At 40.1% G+C, this 22,251-nt stretch overlaps 1 long non-coding RNA gene across 1 annotated transcript; it reads right to left on the bottom strand.

Annotated features, from left to right (window-relative positions):
• Positions 1 to 12,575: 12,575 nt before the first annotated feature.
• Positions 12,576 to 22,227, bottom strand: LOC110330247. Its single transcript, XR_002380951.1, has 3 exons — positions 22,169 to 22,227; positions 17,728 to 17,828; positions 12,576 to 14,879 (listed from the first exon to the last, which is right to left on the bottom strand). It is a non-coding gene; the product is annotated as an uncharacterized LOC110330247 (long non-coding RNA).
• Positions 22,228 to 22,251: the final 24 nt, after the last annotated feature.

Below are 22,251 nucleotides of genomic sequence, written 5' to 3'. Positions count from 1 at the left end.
CTGGATGCTCTGGCTTTGTGCAGACAGACTGCAGTGTGCTTGCCAGTACGTATCCTTCTGCATCTGCTTTATTGATGTAGAACAAAGTTTCATTTGCTTACGGATTTTAATTTTAAAAAGAAAAGGTAACGAATGTTGGATTGCATTCTTCAGAGAAGGAAATAAGCCTCATATGTTTTATAAAAAGCTGGCGACCCCTGATTGTCAAAGTTTACTTCTCTCTTTCCAGGTTCTTCTTTGTATTGTTTTACAATCTAGGTATATCTGTTTAACATGGAATGCAGAAAATGACAGGGCTCAGACAGCTACTGCATCCAGTGACAAAGATTACTGTCATCCTGGCTCATCAGTTAATTCATCATTGGCAATGGTCCATTCCATTTCCTGGTAGCCTAGCAACAGCCAATGATGGGGAGGGCTGTTTGCCATGTGACAATGGTATGTGGTACTTTCCAGAATGCTTTTACATAAAAATAGGATGATAATTTATAAATTTACATTTTTATTTTAATAAATGGGAATATTTGGTTTTAGGAGTTGACATTCACAGGGGAGCCGATTTTATTGTGCAGACCATGACTTTATAGCATTGGACTGGTGGCTGGAAAACAGAAATGGAGTTATCAGTTTCACACATAAGCGGGGCTTAAAGTTCAGAGCCCAAATGCCCTACTTTACCTTAGTGTGAGTTATGCTTCCCCACAGATGAAGCACACAAAAATAGTACATTGAAATGAAGCTATTGTTACAGCAGTCCTTACAACTATTCCTACACACACACACACACACACACACACACACACACACACCATGAGATTTTTTTGAACTCTGATGTCTAACATTTCATAATTGATTGTAATAATAATAATAATAATAATAATAATAAGTAATAAAAGCAAAGAAAGCTAGAAGCCACAACAACCATTGCCCTCACTACTTAAATTCAGTCTCCCACAGATCTCCTAACCTTCCACTGAGGACTCAAGCTTTGGCAAGTTATTTAAAAAACCTGCTCATTTGTTCTTAGTCCTGATTTTAGTGTGTATGAGTGGGCTACAGCCATTGAAGCCATCTTCTGTTGATGAAGCGATAGAAAGTCCCATTTAAATGTCGTAATGGCTTTCTCTTGTTATGACAGCATCATTAAGTAAACAGTATTATTTTAGTGCTATATTTAAGAAAAACATCTCCATATTTTTTTGGAAAAAAAATCTATATTTTGCCTCGTCTACGGAGACAGGAGTGGAAAATAGACAACTCCCTAAAACATGAGTTCCGTTAAATATTAAAGAGAACTCATCAATGATTTTATTAGTCTCTGAGCTCAGTAAAGGCCTCACTGACATCTAAAGCCTAATGATTTTTTTAAAATATATTTAAAGCCTTGTACTGCACCTTTAAATATTGAACAATATTGAAAAATATTGAAGGCCTTTTTCGTATATTAGCTTTCGGCAGGGCTGTTGTATGATTTCCACTCCTCTCATGACATTGTAATGATGTTACCACATACAACTTTATCTTGCATGAAAAGGTGAAGTCATGAGTGATTTCTCCAATTTAAAAGCACTCAACCCTCACACTGCTAGAAATGAATATTTTGCATATATTCATGCAACAATGATTCAATTTAAGATTTCTATTTTCAAACATTGCTTGAAACCTTCAGTATGTTCGCAGTAAAATTGCCAAAATGTGTAATAAGATTTATTATAGATGAGTAGCATTTTATTTAGTATTTCATGTTAACATGCTTTTAGGGTTACCTGCTTTAGCAGGAGAATCCATCTTTCTAATAAGAGATAACGTTTTATTGTATTTTTAAAATCTTCCTGCCCAAACACACACACATATATTATAGCACAAGATGATTTTTTTTCTTTCTGGCAATGCAAAGCCAAACATTGCTCACGTCGACACTCAGTGCTCTAACGCCAAGCTGTTCTGGCTAAAGAGAAGGGAGAAAACCTTCTCTGCCTGCCCTGAAGAGCATCTATGGCCCTCTTACTTGCACATCCGTAAAATGGGTAAAGAATTTTGCTCTGGATGATCCACTTTCCAGGAGCTTGTCCCATACCTGTGTCTCTGGTGAGAATGCTTGATGCCATAGAGAATAAACATTTTTCAAAGCCTCTAAGTTTCCACATCAAATCGTCACATAAAAAGGGCAGGTTGGCAGAAGACTTAGCTGTGAGGCCACATTCCAGGGAGAGGGCTGTCCAGATTGACAGGAATGAGTCTAAAAGCCATTGTGTACTCTCAGAGGAGAGGTGAGGAGTTGTGAAACTATGTCACAGCCACGGCTAGGACAGTGGAGCCCAGCTGTGAACTTGTTCTGTTCCTGTGGCCATGGCTCATCTTAGGCTCTAGTCTTGTTTCCAAATCCAAGTTTCCAGTCACTTCAGCAATGAACAAGGGGGCCTTCCACAGCCTGGCTTAGTGGGCTTTACAGCAGCAGCCTCCCCCTCAAGAATTTCCACACACATGCACCAGCATGCTAATGTACAAAGCAGAGCTGTATGCATGGCTCTATGCAGGATTCTATGCATGTGAGTGAGTTTCTACCAATTGACTGGGCACAGTAAGAACTTACTGACTGATTTCTATTTACACGACACCTAGAGTTGCTGGCAGTTAACCATATGCACAGTCATTCATAGGCAACACAGTGATATGGACTTAATTTTTTCTTTGATTATCTATAATTTCACCTAAAAAAAAAAAAAAGTTACTGCAAACTGAAGAAGTATCGTGGCAGTTAGTGACTTGTCCTGCATTTCTAGGAGGATGATAATAGTACTTTTATTAGGCCCCTGGGTGGTCCAAATTTTCCTAATTGCATGGAAATCAGAGGCAGCCCTTAGACTGTGGTATCTTACCTGTGAGAAGTAAACACTCCCCTGCTGTCAGTAATGTCCTGTAAATCATGTTAAAGAGAGGCATAATTAACATGTTTGATCAAATCAAGCTAAAGCTACAAGGTACTTGAATGAGTAAAGCCACATTTCCTAGTCAACTGTAAATAGGTTCTCGTGGAAATGACAATATATGGGGTATCTCCCCACCCCTCTCTCACCTTCTACCCTTTGGACACCCATACAAGGTGAGAAGAGCTTTGGTTAAAAAGCCCTCTGGGACCATAGCTCTTAGGTACAAAGGGAATGACATATGGTACAGGGAGAAGACAGCCACTGCGGGTCCAAGAAGAAACTTGGTGTTTTCTACACATGAAAGCTTTATCTTTTCTGGGCAGGGACAAATTAGTTCTGCTTGTAGTTCACAAACCATTTAGGAAGAACAGTGTTCTTGGTTAAAAGACAGGTGGCTTGGCACAAACTATTCTCATCTTCATGTTTTTAAAAAATGTACATTGAAAAAATATTCACCAAATTGCCAAAGGCTAATTAGAAATGAAGCTGGTGTGCAGTTGAGTGCCCAAGTGGAATAGTTGAAAGATATTTCAAAGGCATTTAGCCCCTGAAGCAAACCATCCAGAGACAAGCCCTGGAGTCTGTATAGGAAACAATGTTGTTCTTTCTTTCAAGGACAGAAGAAAGAAGAGGGCTTGGAGGGGAAGAGCAGAGGGGAGAAAGGAAGAGAACTCAGAAGCCACCTCCCCAAAACATCAGTGGCAAAAGTCCTTAGTAGTTAGCAGTAAACTTGTGCTCACACTGGAATTTAAGCAGTGTAGTCTGGGATTGGCTCTGCCTCTGAGGAGTTAACAAGAAGCATCATCAGTAACAAAAAGCAAAGACAGTGAGGGAGTCCACTTCTCCCTTCACATTCAGTAAATAATTTTACAGAGGTAAAATAATTGTTTTCAGTTTCTCTTCCGGGTACAGGGAGGAATGTTCTCGGGTGACATAGGGGTTGGAGTAATTCCCGGGTGACATAGGGTGTTGGAGTAACGGTATCTGGCCGGAGGTTCCTCCTACAACCTTTCTGTTCCTTTTGAGGCACAGGTTATGAATTTGCTTCCACAACTCCAAGACCCAGTGTTGCTTTGTAGTCTCTGCCTCTGGTTGAATGAGTCTCTTAGAAGAAGTGATCTTACTCTCTGTTGGTTGGCTGTGTGACTGGAGAAGGATGTTGGGGTTGTACCTGGGACTAGATTATGTTGAGACTACTTAAGCAAATAAAATAAGCAAGAGTCCAGTCATTATATAAATCCCAGAAAAGAACTGTATTTTTATTAGAATCTTGCAAATTATATTCATTTTAACTAATATATACATTGGTATATAGAACAGAGGGACTGTAGGTTGTAGTGTTCTGTAGCCTGTTTCAAGTTTAAGGTTCAAATAGCATTTATTGATATAGATATGTAAGTTTTCTATGTGCAACAAAATGTTCATATTTTTACTTATATAGCTATACTATTTTTAAGAAGTGAATTTTAAAATACAAGGATGAAGAATGCTGTTTTATATTTTGAAAATCTAAATTCTTTATTAGCCACAAATTCTAAATTATGAATAAAGAAATATGGATAGTGTAGATGTGCCTACTGACTCTATTTCATGGGCCTGAATATTCAGAAAAATGTGTTAAAATGTGAGCCTGAGGAGATGGCTAAACCGTTAAAGGGCTTGCCTTGAAGGTAGGTGTGAACATAGGAGTTCCAATCCTGAGTGGATGTGGTTGCCAACCTGTGATTCCAGTTGCAGAAGACTGAGAAGGGCGATCCCTAGAGCCTTCTGGCTAGCAAGACGAATTAATACAGAGGAGCTCTGGGAGAAAGATGGAAGTGGTCGCTTTTCAGTATCAATGGCAGGACTCCTTTAGACTCTTGTGCACTTGTGTAAGCATACCCATGTATGTGCACACAAAGCCAGACACATACACCACTAGTATATAAATCCATGAACACATATGTATGATACACACACATACAAACACATACATACACATATGAGAGAGAGGGAGAGAGAGAGAGAGAGCGCTATGTTGAAGCCAGAGCTGTGTCTGCTTTAAGAGCCTGACCTAGGTTCCCCATACCCCTACCCTGATAGGGCACTGCAACTTTCTTATTTTGTTTTGTGTTGTTTCTTCTGAATTAAGACAAACTGATTTATGTTTAAAATGAAGAGCGGTGCACTAGTTACCTTATTCTGAGGAGAATGTTCACTTCCTCTTTGAAAAGAGGGAGCTCATCAACTTAAACATAATCTCAGTGTCTCCACACAAGGCTTTCCTTCTTAGAACTGTCTGTTGATGGGCTCCTACCTTCAGGAAGGTGCTGTATCCCTTTGATCATTTTTGTCCATTCAACTGATTACTAAGTTTCAATCTTAATAGGATGAGGGTCTTAACTCCAATAGCAACACCTGGGGAGGCCTTTACTGACCACCATATTTTAAATTGCATAAAAACTAACCCACAATGTGTTTTCTGCCTTCCTTTCTGTTCATTTGTCTGTAAGGTATAAACTACCATCAGATCTGACTTTTCCCCCATTCATAAAAGCTCTATAGGGGAAATACTGTATGTCCATTTAGTCGCCAAACCCCCAGGGTCCAGACTTGCCTGTGGTATGTGTGTGGTACACATAGGCAATTGAGAAATGCCCAGGAAATAAGTGACTGGAATGAATGGGTTTGCCTTCTCAAGGAGCTTTTAAAAAAATACGCAACAAATTTAATAATTCATCAAGTTTAATTTCCCTGTTTGTTCTCTGTCTCTTCCTGTCTTTTCTATGTGTTGCTTCTTTTGGTAATTTGTGTGAGATCAAGATGTGGGCTAGGGACAAAATATCATCATTTACGCTATTTTACCTCCCCCCGACCAAGACAACTGGCTGTGTCAGCAAAGGGTTCAAGTTCTGAATGGTGATTTGGACGCAGTGAGGACGTTCTCCTTCCCTAGTACTGTGCTTCCGGCTCTGTAGCCAGACCCTTGGCACGGGGATTTTGTCAGAGGAGACTTGATCCATGACCTAAACTAAAAGAACTTGCTAGGTAGCTTCTTTCCCAGGATTCCACAGCAAGTGTGAAGTCTGAAAACACTGGGGTCTGTGAGGGATTCAAATCTCATCATAGCTGCTGGCTTTCAACTGCCACTTTACACCTCCCTACTGTGCATGTCCTGTGTTTCCTTTCTTTCTGATGATATTACTCACACATGCCTCTTTGAAAACTATCTCCTATCTATCTGCCTATCTAACCATAGAGAAGAGGGTAGATATAGACGTGATCGATCAGCCTGGTAACTGGGTTCTGCTCCTTGCATTAGGCTTCTTTTGCAGGAAATGGGATGCAAGCATCCCTTACACTGCTGGTAGGCTCTGGGGCTTGTTTGGGATTTTTTTCCAGTGCTTCCACAGAGGTGGCTATGCTTCTGCATTGAGTGAATCTGCAAAGCAGTCTATAGCCTGCACACACTGGGCAATCACGAGGAATTCTTCAAAACAACCTCAGGTTGGTAAATTTTTCCACCCAAAATAATAATAATAATAACAATAGTGGAAACAGCCACAATAAACAAGATATGCCCTGTGTGCTTCCACCCAATTATTAGCTAATAATGCATAATTATGATTAATTCCACTCTTTAAATGCAGATTCTAAAGAGCAATAACCATTTATTTGATGTTTTCACGTTATTCTCCCGCATGTCCTTATGTCAATTATGTGTTGTCAGGCACATCTGATTGTGCTCTAGAGTGGTTTGGATGGTTTGGTAATTGTACATTAAAAAAATAACAACACGTGTTTAGTATAAAAATTAATTACGTTAAGCATTGCTACTAATTTTGCCAGGCGAAAAAAAAAATGTCATCCCACAAATTTTGTGCATAAAGCCGGTGGCCAGCCTACTTAGGGGCTTTATGGTCTGTGGCTGGGTCTGCGAGGGAGCTGTTTCTCAGAGCTGAGACAATGCAATGGATACAATCTGCCACTGCTCAGGTCCCTGTGTTCCCTTAAAATTTGTCTTTGGCCTCCTCCTAATCAACCACTTCCCAATTTCAATTATAATAACGCTGCTGAAAATATCATTTTGAAATGATGCTGCATTCCAAATTGACAGAGCTGCTGCCAGCGAGCGGGACCATCAAGGAAGAAGCTCTGTTATTTTAGTTCATAGTTCTTCTTGTTTATAAGAGGCCAATTCTAGGTAATAATTAAGACATATAGTAGCTATACTGTAGAAATCTACCCAGAAAATTCTGTGAATGCAGGGAGGGAAGGTAGCAGAGCGAGGAAACGGAGAGGCAAAAGCAGGTAGTTTTGGGTGGAACAGAGTCGGCTCAATATTGCAATCTTTGGGTACTATTTTATTGTGGTATATTAAAAATATCTGGCTCCTAAAATAATTTTCTGCTTCTGTAACTCAAAATAGTGTTTGGTAAGAGGAAAGAGAAAGGGAACATCTAGTTGGCTTTATTTTCAAGGTTTTATTAGTCTGGTTCTTTTTGATTTAATCAGCCACGAACACAGCTACCAGCAGACGGTGACTTTTCTCTAAGATATGCTTCCTGCCCAGAATGCTGCATTGTGATTGTAGGTTAATGTTAATGAAACATGAAAAGGCGGGCCCTTTTTAGGAAAATTTGTTATTAACAAATAAAGGCTCGATAACATTTAGAATCACACCAGGAATCACACTGTCAGAAATATGGCTAGAGCAGATTCTAGAATCAGCCTGCCATGCTCAAGTGATAAATTTGTTTACATCCCTGAAAAGTTCTAACTCGGTACAGGCAAGGTGACGTCCCTACTTTTCACATTCATGTTCAATTCACAAACATAAAGAGACTCTGAGCCATTAGGGAAGCTTTCATTTTAGCTGGAGAAGGACGAAATGATAGTGATAGTGGCTTTCATAGCAGAAAATAATTGTATACTTTTCTTATTATTATTTTTGGCAAGGCACGCACATTTCAGCTTTCCGGTGTATTACATCATTACATTGTATAATGCATCATAATGATAGAGTGAATAGAGATGAAGAAATGCCAGTGTCTGCTCCAAGTTTAAAGACAGAGAGACACTGCATGCATTTTCAGCGGCGGAGCTGCTGCTTGGGAAGTATTCTCTGACATGAAGCAAAGCTGCCTTCGAAGCCACTTGGCATTCACATTAATTGTGGACTTGCCAACCGCCCCGTTTCACTGGCGCATAAATTAGTGGGGAATAATTCCACTTGTCTTAAGAACCAGATATCAGAGAACTGATTTGTGAGCTGAAGATGACTGCTTTTGCTGTACCGGAGAACTGACCGCCCTAGGATCTTTGAAATACCGTGTTCACTCTTAGCGTGCTTGCCTGAGGGGTTACAGTGACCATCAGGACAAATATGTTTTCAAAAAATATTATTTTCAACAATATATTTATGTATTAATGTAAATCGGCTTTTAAGTCCTCATTCTTGTAAAATGAAAGCCTACTGCAGCCCCAGAGAGGAAATTCAAGCACTCTGGTGGTTAGTGTGAGTACTGGGAAATGCTAACTGGGAGGCAGTGACCATCAGAGCTGCTATGGAGGATGTGCCAAAGGGGAGCTAATGTAGCTGCTTACAGGAGAAAAGGAAATTGTATTCAACATATTTGTTCTATGTCTTTGTGATCATGTTGCATAATACCGTTTTCATAGACTATTTTAAATGATTTATTCTTTTCTTATTTTATGGTTATTTGTTTTTTGTATGCATGTATGTCTGACACCATAAGTGTGCATTGCCACGGAGGCTAGAAGAGGGCTTTGTATCCTCTAGAGCTAGAGTTAAAGCTGGTTGTGAGCTGCCATGTGGGTGCTGGGAATCAGACCTCAGTTCTTTGGAAGAGCAGCCAGGATTCTTAACTAACCAATGGGCCATCCCTCAGCCTCCTAATTATATATTATTTATGTATATTATTTATATATATAATTATATATGTATATACAATTCTATATATATAATAAACTTTTATCCACCAAAGCATTTTACATTTTTTGTTTTACAGCAGTGAACACAAATACATAGCTTATTTTATTAACGTTTTTCGGGAATTTGTAGTCCATGCTGGCCTTGAACTCACTCCTGATCTTCTTACCTTGGCCTTCTGATTGTGGGATGCAGCCCACACCCTGCCTCCCTTAACACTCTGTAATGAACCGTATGAGAAGCATTCACCCATTCATCCTGTGAAACCGGTGTATGCTTTGCATTCTGCTAGCTATGAATAGGGAATGAAATCAACCTGGATTCTTTTCTCCCCACAGCTTAGAGATCCAGATTTCACTGCCTCAAAATTACATAATGATTCTGGCCACACCAAAGTTTTAATGTTCACATAAAAGCTATCTGAAAAGTCACTTTAATTGGGTCGCTCTGACTCAGATTTATTGAGAAAACCCATACTGGCTCTTTTTTTTTTTTTTTTTTTTTTTTAGTTCTAAATCTTAGCAGACAAGAAAAAAGAACGGAGTCCAGTGCCTGGATGCTTTTGGCTGGGCATGGCTAAGTATTGCAGGAAGTAGCCTATACAAGGCCCTGAGTTCAATTCCCAGCACCAAAATAAATAAATAAATAAAGAAAGAAAGAAAGAAAATGAATAAAAAATTTAAAAAACAGAAAAAACAATCAAACAAATATATAAACACAAAATCCACTACCAGTACCACCAACAGTAACACCCAGGTTTTGGATGACAGAATATTTTGTATTTTCTCCACTTCATGCAATGCAAGGTTTACTTAACTAAATAAAAAGTAAAATAGATATATGCTTAGTTATTGAGAAAATTCAGTCCGGAGTTACGAGCCAGTGTGCGGGTCCTTTTGTGTTTGTCCTCCGTGTGGTTGGATGCAGCTGTTTAGCTCTTGGACCACAGCTGCTGCTGCTTTACCTTTAACAAAGGTTGGAGATGTAGCTTGTGTTGTTTAGCAGTCATGACCAGAGGTTCCCGAGTCATGTGAATGAATAGGCCTGGGACCCGAAATCCTAGCAGCTTTTGCAGTACCCCTAGAAATGTGCAATCATTGTCATGTTTCAGGACTTTGATGAACCGAGGAGACATCCTTTAAATCAGGTTACAAGAAATACTTAACAAACAGTGCTATTATGTTTTAATAATTTCTAGATCTCGTTACAGCTTTATAAAGCAGTCCACTGCTGATTCTTTCTATTAAATGTACTTGCTTATGTTTTATCTATGTGTGACTACCAAGCAGGACCCCTTCTCTGGGAGTCCTCCATCAATTCTTCATCTGGGTGTTTCCCACTCATTTCTTCGAGCCCTGTTCTGGGTCTCTCTTGACTTCAGTACCTTAATTCGATACATTCACTCACCATTTCTATTTACCCAGTTTCACTGTAGACCACTGGCCACTGTGTTGAGACTAGACAGAAGGATCTTGATAGGAAAGTCACTGGTTCTTGTCACCATGCAGCTTCCATTCCTACAGAGTAAGTGAACATCCCACCAATTCTTCAAAGACGGCTCTTGAGTTGCAGCAGGTGAAGTGTTTAAAGGTAAGGTCCAGGCTAACAAGAGTGCATGTCCCTGGGCACTGGCACAGTCTGTGTTGAAAAGATTTACTTGAGGAGGTGCTATTGGGTTCACACCTGGAAAATGATGAGGTAAGATGAAAAGAGAATCTATCATATTCTCTACCTGTGCTACGCCCAGAGGAGCTCAGCCTGTCTTCTAGGAGCAGCTGATATCAGAACACGTTTTCTAACCCCATAGTGAACAGTTGCCACTTCTTGGCAGCTCACATATAATTACTGTCAAAAATATTTATTTGACTTCCTTCCAAATACACCTCATTCATCCATCCATTCATTTAGTCAACAAACATTTACAGAACATCCAGGGAGGTCTTTTCATTCTTTGCATATCAATTCTGAAACCACACACCTCTTCAGTGCATTCTTCCATCTCTAGATTTGGTTTTATTTAACTATATGAACTATATCCTATGGTTTCTATGTTGGCAACTTGATCCCTAATGCCACAGTGCTGAGAGGTGGGGACTCTTGGGAGGATATCAGGTCTTGGGGGGCCATCTCCTCAGGGCTGTGTTAATTCCATCCTCATGGGGATGAGAAGGTAACCACAGGAGTGGTTTGCTGATAAAGGATAAGCTTCACTCATTGCCCTCACGTTCTCTTTCCATACATTTCTCTGCTATCTGACACTGCTCGCCATGTTCTGTGGCCTTTAAACTTAGACTTCCCAGCCTCCAGAAACCTACAAATCTACTCCTATTGTTTATAAACAATCCAGCTTGTGGTCTTCTGTACAGGCAACATAAAATAGTCTAAGGCATCACGTTAAAACTTCGCTAGTAGGTGGGATCTTTCATCACATGGTATCCCATTCAATGACTTGCACATAGTTGCCACTCTAGAAGCTGATAGTCTTTGACCTTTGTGCAAATCTCTCTCACAGATATCATCTGTTGCCCCGTATAAGTCCCTGGCAGCATCCTGCTATGTTGAATGTTTCTAGCCTAACAAAAAAACATAATTAGGAAGGTAAATCTGCTGAAGCTGAAACAAATCATTTAATTCATTCCACAAGCCAAATGGAAAATGATTTTGAGATTATCCACTGTATTGGGTTATCTGCTCTACTGCTCTGTACCATTAACTCAGGCAGTTGGGGATTGCTTGCAATTCACAAAGAAGCAGATTGTGTTTGGTTTGCATTGGCTGGGTATCCTTCTCTGAAGAGGCTATGAGTCCTCTCCAATTCAGCAAAGACAGCCAGTCAGGGTGGCCAACAAGCCAAGTCTGGTTCTCCTGTGTTGGTGCTTCTGTGTGGTGTAAGCATCTGCACATGTAGACAGGCTTTCTTCTGTCTAGCGTCTTATTGGCTGAGAGGGGCAGGCCTAAGAGTGGTTCTGGACTTTTAGGTAACAGAGATTCCTCTTAGGATTCCGTCTTTCTTAGGAGGGATAATTGACCAGACACTTCCCTGTCTAGTGTCCACAGAAGGCAAATGCTGCCTGAGTTTCTAAAGGGGTCTACAACCTCCTCACCAGGACAGATTTGGGGATGCTGAACATCTCAGTGGTCAGGTTCTCTCGAATGCTTTACTGTAGTTTGCGCTATTCAGGATACATTCCTGTGTTTGGTTGGGCAGAGGAGTGGGGCCACCATGAGAACTCTTTACAAGACATACTGCTATAAGTCAAAGATGACATTTAAAGAAGAATACCTGAAACACCATGACTATGAAGTAAACCATGAAGAAGGTCAAAGGCAAAGTGGCCAATACTACAGTTTTGAATAGAGTTTGGCTCTTTGTAAAGCCTAAGACCAAGTCTTCCAGAAACACATTAGCAGGGAGAGGATGCAAGAACATATGGACGGATGGACGGATGGACGGATGGACGGATGGACGGATGGATACGTAGATTATTATCAGATACATAAGAATTATGTTTTCTTGTTTGCTTGCTCCAAGTATGGCTGGATAGTCTTAAGAGATTTTCTTCATCATCTTCTTCAAATTAATTTGGAGGTACTTTTTGTTCTCTGTCGTGGCATGGCTGTCAGTGATTGTAGGACCAGTTGCCTTTGGGGTCAATGTGAGCTACTCTGGCAATGTTGGGCTTCTTAGGCAAGAAAGACAGAGCCAGGCATTGGAAGGTATCACATTTATTAGAGCACTTCTTCAGTGTTTGGCTCTACTTCCTCAGAATGTAGGAAGGTTGAAGTCTTAAGAAGGAAACATTTAATTAAAAAAAAAGTAACTTCTGATTCAAAACAGATCATTTAAACTGATTAGGCAATTTGCTAATATCACTTTGCGATATCTTTTTAATGATAACACAGGTAAAATAATACAATGGAGAATATATTATTTTTAAGGTACTGTAATTCTCAGATTAAAAAAATTACTATTAACATTATTATAGACTAAATATAGGACTTTGTCATCTGTATTAGCAGGTTGTAAAAAATATAAGTAAAACTTAGGTGTAGCCACATGTTTGAAAAGATAGCTCAACACTTTTGCCCTTGGAAAAACCTAAGCTGTTAAAAAAAAAAAAATTCCATTAAACTCTATTGATGCCAGCAGTACCAAAGCATGTTAAATCCACTCTGCTGCCTCCAGTGACAGTCTCTTCTCTCCATTCCTACTCTAATGCTCATTGCAAAGGGTAAGGAATGACTCTTAAGGGCAACAGGTAAGCTAGCCACACAAATGCAAGCAACAGACCCTCCTCCCCCTGACACTGTGACTGCAGATCCATGAGCCCCTGCTTAGGAGCTCTCCAGCCAGTGTCCCCTGATCTCTGGCTGGCAGACTCTGAGATTATTATTGTATCCTGTTTTACATTACTGCTTTGAGGTCATTTTCTACCAACAATAGAGAACTAACATAATTATTCTTTCTATAATAATATTCCATAATCACACTTTTAAATGGTTAGGTCTATATACTCTTGTAACACCCAGTGTATGAGGTTATAATTGCCCACACTTTTCAACCTATACACATTACAATATAAAACACATTGTTTTAGATTTAGGTCTGTACTCCTGTTTCCACCCAGGTGCTTCTCCCTCCAAAGGAGGAGGTCTGATAGGAGAGGCACAGCATGTCCTACAGTGCTCTCAGCCCATTCTTCATTTGTTTTCACAGACTTGGTCCAGGTAGGACTATTTAGTTCTGAGGGGTCTGAGAAGAACTGTTGGTGACAACTCTTCCTTTACTAACAGCCCTATCCATACTGGAATTTCCACTAAAGCTGTTCGTTGACAGTCTACAGGGCGATCTAGGCAGCCTTTCATGTTGGTCCTTCTCTGTTCTGCCCCAGGGAGAATCTGACCAACTATATATTCATTGCTATTTTCCCCATTATTTATTACCTAGACAGAATAGTGTGATTAATTATTGATCACAGGCCAGTAACTGATTAAAGCACGGTTCTGATCAGCAGTCAAAAGTCATCTGTTTCCAGGCATCCATAGTTATACATAGACAGTGACAGAAGAATACCTTTCTTCCTGCATAAAATATGACACCTGTGGACAGACACAAGTTACCAGCCAGTGTCAGAGCCCTTCAACAGCACTTTGTCTTAATAAATGTGAAATAAGGGTTTGCCAAAATAGAGAAACTATTTGGAAGATTTACATGTAGCAAATATGATCTGAAATACAGTAAGAGACTTTTAATTGGAATTTGTTTCTCTTATAGACTGGATGCTCAGCTGAAGAGAAACTGGCCAGGAATAGCTCCTGACCATCTGGAAGGCAGGTCAGAGTTTGGCTCCCTCCCTCCTTCCATCCCTCCTTCCCTCTCTCCCTCTGACTCTTTCTCCCCCTCCCTCCCTCCCTTTCTCACTCTCACTTTCTTCCCTCTGTCTCTATTTCTCTGTCTATCTGTCTCTGTCTCTCTCTTTCCCTCACCTTGTTGAAATTTGAAAAATGACACAACATGGTGGGGGAGGAACAGGGAAGTTGTCATCTGCCAGGGTCTTTCAGACCTTCACAGATATTGACAGAAGGTTCTGCTTTTGTCTCAACACCCTTTGTTATTGTTGCTCTGATAATGGCAAATGGGAGTCAGTTTAAGGAGACCTCTACACAGGGCCAAGGACATCAGTGGCCTTAGGGTGTCCAGCAGTGTTGCTTCCAGAGAGAGGTGTACCAGTAGGTCTGGTGTCAGGCTCTTCTTCACTACCCCTGTTTAACCTTCTCTAGTTTCTTCCAGAACCTTGCAACCATTCTGCTGCTTAATTTTCTACCCCCAATAGTTGCTCAAGCTCCAAGTGGCCAGTGCATTTCAAGGGCATTGTTTCTGTCCATTTCAGATGTTTTCCAGGTCTTGCAAACAACAAAAGTCAATTAAGAAAATCAAGTAAAGACCAGAAGCCAACTGTGTCCAATTTGCAAACTCTTCATCACGGCTGAAAGTGAAGCTGGTATCACTTTTCATTCTACAAAAAGGAACAGTAGAAAGATGTTGTAAGTCCCTTAAAATACATTTTTTAAAATCATGACAGCAAGTATATTCACCGGAAGTGGGTGAAGCCTGAAGAATTAATGCCCAATGGTTAATTCGTGGGAGGATTTTCATTGGAAGTCTCCAAGGCAAAGGAAAACTGCCTTTATTGATGCGGGTGGATCTAAGAGATGGAGTAGTGGGTGGCTGATCTTGACTGTTGGACTCATACAGTGAACTTTCCTCCCTGAAGTTGTTAGGTTCTCTAATCCAAGAAGTGTAGAAGCTTCTGCCATGCTCAACAAAGGTGATGGTCTTGGGGCAAATGCCTGAGAGTTGAGCCATCCAGGCTTAAAGGTGAGCTCCCATTCTTAATTTTCATTCTTGATTGCATCACCTAAATGGCCACCATACTCTCTATTCATCTGTATCATGAGTGAGATTCAATCATGAGATTTTCATGAAGTAACATGCATAAAAACAGTAGTGCCATTCCTGACATGTAAGAGGTCAGTCTTGGCTAGCCATTTTTTTTTTTTCCAGATAATTGTTATAGGAATTTGATTTCCAGGAGAGGTGGATGAAACTGGAGACCAGGTAAGACTTAGACTTGTATGTTTGGCTACATATATTCAGAATGTGTTCTCCAGTCAATTAAAAACAGAGTGGTTCTTACAGTGCAATTTGTGAGTGCAGATTTCTCAATGTTTGTTTAAGGCATGGACAACAGAAAGAACAACAGAATCTTTAGGAAGCAAGTCTATCTACTTAACTCCCATTGAATGAACATTATGTGCTGGACACTGGGCAATGGCTTGGGAGACAAAAAATATTATTCTTGGCTCAACATTTTGTATTATGGTCACCCTATGGACACATTAACAGAGGATTATGTGTTTGGGGAAGAGAGCTGTTATGGAGATGATGGGAGTCAGATGACAGTGAGGGCAGGGAGGGGGCTCGGACCACCGGAAGAAAGAGCATTTGAGCTGCAATTCAAAGAGTTAGTAGGGGGTTTGCAGGCAGACAGTTGAAGAGAGGATCTGCCAGGCAGTGGGAGTCATGCAGAAACAGAAACAATAGAAGACCATAGTGATTCACCTCCACTAGAACACAAAACACGTGGTGGAGGGAACATAGCTGGATAGTCTAGCCAAGCCTGCCCACTACTATACAACATATTCAATTTGAACCTCATAGATGAGAGGGAGTGACTGAGAGGTTTTAAACATTTGAGTCATAGAATCCAATATCTGATAGGCTGGTTGGCAGAATGTAGGACTAACTGGAGGCAGGAAGCAGAGAGATAAACAATTATGAAGTGATGGCAAATAAATACCCAGGCTAGACATGAGGAAGAACTCACTGGTCCAGGCTTGGGGAAGTAGTCAGAGGAAGAGGAATAAGGGCTTATGAGTGAACCGGGGTGTAGGGGTTAGAGCAGGCTGTGGGTCAGTCACACCGCTGTTGTGATCTGCAGTGGTATGTCACAGAGCATAAGCTCTTGCTAGACTTGTCTGGGAGCCCTTCATTGGCCAGCTCTTACTAGTGTCTTGAAATTCTAAGCAGACCATAGTCATGGTACTCCAACCCTAGTGATTGATAATATCTTTTTAGCCTAAAAGATTAAGGAATATCTACTGTCTGTGAACTTCAATTTGTCATTGAAAGGGTTTGCAAAAATGGAGAATATATTCCCTAAAACTTCAGGTTTCCTAAACACTTCAAATAAAAATTGTGACCATTTAGATATAATATCTAAGTATCAATTCTTACAACTGTCTACCTATTCATTTATCCATTCTCCACCTGTCAACTGTCCAATTATCATCATTGGAAAACCACAAAAGCCACTACTGAGTTCTAACAGATAATACGAATCAATTAAGCAACCACTGGATTCTGGAAATAACTGGGTAAATTTTGGATACTATTGTGGAACCATCTTTTATGTATTTTTTTTTTTTTTTAAATCTCAACCCTGTTTATTTGTTCTCACTATGCAAATTTTGTTACTATCTAAAATGCAATTTTATAAATGCAAATATAAGTTTTTGCACATATAATTTCTCCATGTGTGAATAGAATATTTCAAAGAGTTCCTTCCCAATAAAGTAATTACTGTGGACATACACTTTTGGTAGATTCATATATGTATAAATATATACATCTTTGTATACATATATACATATATATATATACACTTTTACCATATATGTGTATATGTATACACACACACACACACACACACTAACCAACATAGAACAGGTAATAGTAAAAGAAAATTTGGTAGCACTTTAAGATTCTATCTTTGTGAATCTGTTTTATATTCATTGTAATAGCATTGATCAAAATGAATTCATTTGATATTCATGTAGATGTCATGTGGACTTCCATAGGTATTTCTTTGTAAATTAGCATTTCTCAGAGGACACTTAAAATAAGTGTTACTGAAAGTCTTCATTCCACATATTGCTGAGATTAGTACATTAAGGGCCATGTACTTACATAATACTAATGCATTTCTGCCACTTAAAATACTACATTACCCATCTCTGATATCTAGCAAATATCTCAGGCAATTTTGAGAATTACTGACATCCTAAGGAAAGAAGTACTTTTATGATCAAGCAGGTTGCTTGTATTTTGTTCTGATCTTTTGAAAGCTAAGGTTATATTAGATACAAATAAAAAGAGAATTAAAATGAAATTTATATGATGACCTCAGTGATATTTAAATGACTCTCACAATCAGGAACCTAAAAGGAAACAAAGAACCCACAAAAACAACAAATAATAACCACAAAAAGCCTTACTTTTTAAAAATATTTTTGACAGATCACCTTGTTCTTTTTTAATGCAAATGAAGTGAGGGGGTTGTGGATCAAGTATTTGCCCAGAAAACACTGAATTCCTGGATGCACCCTTTTGGAGCTAGATTCATCTGAGAAACAAAAAACAAATCATCAAGCAAACCCTAAAGCTAGGACCATCGCTCTTGCCTGTCAGCACCTCCCTCCCTTCCACCTCTCCTTGTGCTTTCTCCAACAGAACTTTTCCTGAGATTCTCATGGGTTTCATTCGGCAGGGAAGGAGGCAGATCCCAGGAAGTCCCCATTGCTGGAACGTTCCAGAGCAGGGCATGGTTACTGCTGCTTCTCAGTTGCTTAAGAATTTTTACAGCAAAAGGTCTGGTGCAGAGCCAGAGCTCAGCGTGGAGGCAGGCTTGCAGGGCCATGAAATAAGCGGTGGGGCACAGCAGGGTATTCTAAATCCTGCTGGGATTATTCTTAGAATCACACTTTAAAGATAATATGCAGAGAAGAATAGGGTTGCCTGGTACCCTGTTGGTGGAATGCTAAACAGAACAGCCACAATGGAAAATAACATGGCAGCTTTTCAGGAAATTAAAACTAGAACCACCATATGATCAGGAAATCCCACTTCTGGGCTGGGTATTTAGCCAATAAAAAAAGATAAAATCTGGATCTAGAAGAGTATTAGCTCGTATGTTCATTGCAACACTTCCCACAGCTACAAAGGTGTGAGAATGCCTGAAATGCCCACGGACAGAGATCACATGATACCACGCACACACAATGTAAAGTTGTCCAATCTCAATACACTCATGGCTATGTGCACCAATATGGATGGACCCTGAGGGCATTCATAGGCTAAGTGCAAGAAGTCAGTCAGCAAAAGACAAATATTACCTGAGAAATCTAAAACAATCAAACTCATGGAATGAAGATGGGGTGGTGGTTTGTAGAACTGAAGGAGAGACCAAAGCAAGAATCACTAATCAAAGGGATATAAGTTTCATTCACGCAAACAAGCAAATCCTAGACATCTGTGGACAGCACTGTGTTTGTAGCACCAACCAAGTTATACCCTTAAAAGGGAGGTTGTTGAGCAGGCAGGTCTCTTTTTATGGTTTCTCAGGACAGTACAATAACTAAATAAATGTGTTTCTGGATTTAAAAGTTTGTCACTCAAGAAGTTGGGATCATGCATGGAAGAGCCTTAATGTTTCTCAGATGTATAACTCATCAGCTATAGAACCCCAGTTCTTCCATTTTGTACAGCTTTCCATTGTCTTTAACCTCCTTCTTTGTAGATTGTCTACCCCAGTTACTGCACTGGAGAGCTATCCTTCAGATGGGTGTTCTCCTTGCAGACACATTGTCAGGACATCACCTTATTTGGTGCTGACTCAGTGGGAGCCAAATTTCCAGCAGTCTACCAACTCACACCTGCAGAATTTGCCAGCATACATCCGTTTTGCAAACACACAAAATGGGTAATTGGGCACACAAATGCCTATTTGCATTGCAATTTGGCATTTGTATACACAGTGATGAATTTTTTCATGTGCAAATGAGAGGGACACAAGTGCAAACTGGCTGTCCTCAAGTGAGAAGGGTGCCTTTAAACACACACACATCTTTTCAGAACCCTGCTAACCATGTGAGGAGTGCCAAGGAAAGCAGGCAGGGCACAGATAGGGATCCCCTGCCATCTCAGGTAAACTCCCTGGGGAGCACAGCTCCCTCAGAGCAGAGGGATAGCCAGAGTTGGTTTTGCTTTGGTTTTTGTTTTTTTTTTCCCTTAACAAAGGACTTGGGCAAAGTACCACAAAATCAGCTAATAAATATTAACACTTTGACTGTCATGAGCATAAGAAGTGTTTATATTCTTACTGAGTTTGGCATTTTCTGATGATTGTCATATATGACACCAAGCGGTATCATATTGTTCCGTTACAATGATTTTGAGGTGTGTCGTTCTGTTTTATCAGTAAAATTATGTACACAAGTTATGTACCCAGAAACATTTGTAAGCTTAGATTTTTGAAACTAATTAAGATAAGGCAGAAAAATACCAATGGACTTGCACAGGTGTGGGTACACTGGGTTCTAGCTCGTTCTCTGGTTTCTCTCGACTGTTGATCCTTTACTTTGAAACCCAATGCTGCTCATTCAAACCTCATCATGTCCAGAGAGGCCCAGGAAAAGAGGTTGGGCTCCCTCAATATGTCCTAGGTATGTATGGCTAAGGGCTGTCAACTCTACACCTGTGTCTGCCTGTCATCCTAGCCTGGCCCAGGCACTAGAATCCCTGTGACCCTCTGCATCTGTTTTTTTTTTTCTCCTGGCAACTCCAAAGACCTTTTCTCTGCGCTTTCAGAGTCTGAATTTTCTACTCTACCTTGGATCTTCTTTCTTCTTTTGTTCAGGCAGATCCTGTGACACTCCAAAGAACCTGCTTCTAGAAGGGTCCACTTATAACTTGGTTTGGGCTTTCCCAAGGCACATTCCCTTGCATTGTCTCAACCTGAGCTCTCTTCAGATACCCATGCTGCCTCTACACTGACCTATGTACCAGCCAATGTGTGTGGTATCTCTGTGCGGCCACCATCTCTGATGTAACATTCACCCATCCCCTCTGCGCTCTTGCTTCTTCAGCTGCCTCCTCCTGGTACCTGACTTGCTTGGCCTCCTCTTCTCCTCCCTTTCTACTCTCATCCCAAGGGCCAGCAAGTCTTGTTTGTAAGATCTTAGGATCCCAGCCTCGTTCCTTACTGTAGCCAGCTCTGTGTTCCTCTATGACTAACTGGGACTCCTTATGCTCAACAGTTATTCCATTCAAAGTCTCTGCACTAGGATGACTCTGAGCATACAGTTATGGTCATCATTCCTCACACAGTAAGAAAGGAACAAGTCTTTAAAGAAACTGTCTTTCTCTGCCCAACACAGTATTACTGACTCACTAGTCCAGCATCAGGAAGATCACTCCAGCAGTTTGAAGCAGCCTGTGCTTGAGCTTAAAGAAAAACTTTCATATATATTTGATATAATATATATATGATATAGTATATATATATGATATAGTATATATATGATATACATATTATTGTTTATACATAGACATATATAACATACAAAATTATATATATATATGCATATACATATATACATATATATCCTTTGTAATACTTAGCTAGTCATACTGTAATACAAAAATTCTAGATGAATCCTAGTTAAAGTTCTTCACCTTTATATGGTAGAGATCTGAAGGTCAGCGGAGAAGGCTGCAGAGTTAGTGGCTGGGCAGAGCCATGAAGCTCATCTTGTGTTCTGCCTTCAGCATGAGCCAGCACACCAGGTTATTATTATTGCTTTATATCTAAACTCCAGTTCCTCCCCTTTCCGCCTCCTCCAGAGTAACAAGGGCCTAATAGGCTTCATGTACAACTGCCTATTTTTATTAAAGACAAGTATAATCTTTTGTAGACCAAATGTCCCTATCATAAATGCAGAGAAAAATATTAGGACTCATTTATTTATGAACCTGTTAATAATGAGGTGCAGTTATGAATACAGGCTTCCTCAGCAGAAGCTTCTGAACAAACAATGCACAGTGGGGGAAAGCAGCTAGTTAGCCTTCTTGACTTAGATAAAGCTACAGAGAAATGACAAGTGCCAGTAATTAGCACAGCCTCTTCAACAAGATAACCCTATAAATCTTTGTCTATTTCAATCACCAAAGACTCCGATCCAGTGTAAAATTAAACTTGGGATGCCATCAATTTCTGTTAACCTCTTTATATTGTTCTGTGTTCGTGCCTATGTGATAGATAGATTTTGTCATGTTATTAAATGGTGACATCTCCACACACGTGACCTAAAAAATCTGTTTGCTCCTTAGCCAAGTGTTCTTAATCATCCATGTGTGCCTTACAATAGGACAGCTACGGATATTCCCATGCAACGCAGGGGAAGTTCTGGTTGTTAAGACTCAGGGAGTGTTTGTTGGGCAACCAAGACCTAGCTGCAACACTGATCCAGGTCTAGGCTGTAGACAAAGCTGTTTGTAATATTCCAGTAGAATTAAGGAAACTGTGATTGGCAGTATCTCACCTGGTACATCCCTCCAGCCTGTTTTGCAGGCTCCCAATTATCTCAGTAGTTACTTTTAATCTAGGCTCTTTGGATTTTTTTTATTGGATGTTCTTCAGTACCAATGGTTTTTCATTCATTTACTGTTGCTATTATCAGGAATAACAACAAAGACTACCATCCAAACTGGGGAATACTTGGAAATGATGAAAAATCCTGTTGACCTGGGGTGGGTTCAGGTTCAAATGTGGAAAATCTGATACAGGCTCAAAAGGACACTGGCAGAGCCTTTAGGTAGGTGCCCCTTAGGTACCGACCCCATCCCTGCATTGTTCATGTGAGAAGGAAACCATCAACTAGACAGGATACCGAAATAACCACTTACCTTAGACGAAAGAGCTACATGTAGCCTAACATGCTCTGTGCTCCCCTTTCCCCCTTACTAACTTGAGTAGTGTTCAGATGTTT

This window comes from Mus pahari, chromosome 13 (assembly GCF_900095145.1).
Source record: "Mus pahari chromosome 13, PAHARI_EIJ_v1.1, whole genome shotgun sequence".
NCBI classification, from domain to species: Eukaryota; Metazoa; Chordata; class Mammalia; order Rodentia; family Muridae; genus Mus; species Mus pahari.
The sequence above is the reverse complement of the archived record's forward strand: the minus strand, read 5'-3'. Positions and strand labels throughout refer to the sequence as shown.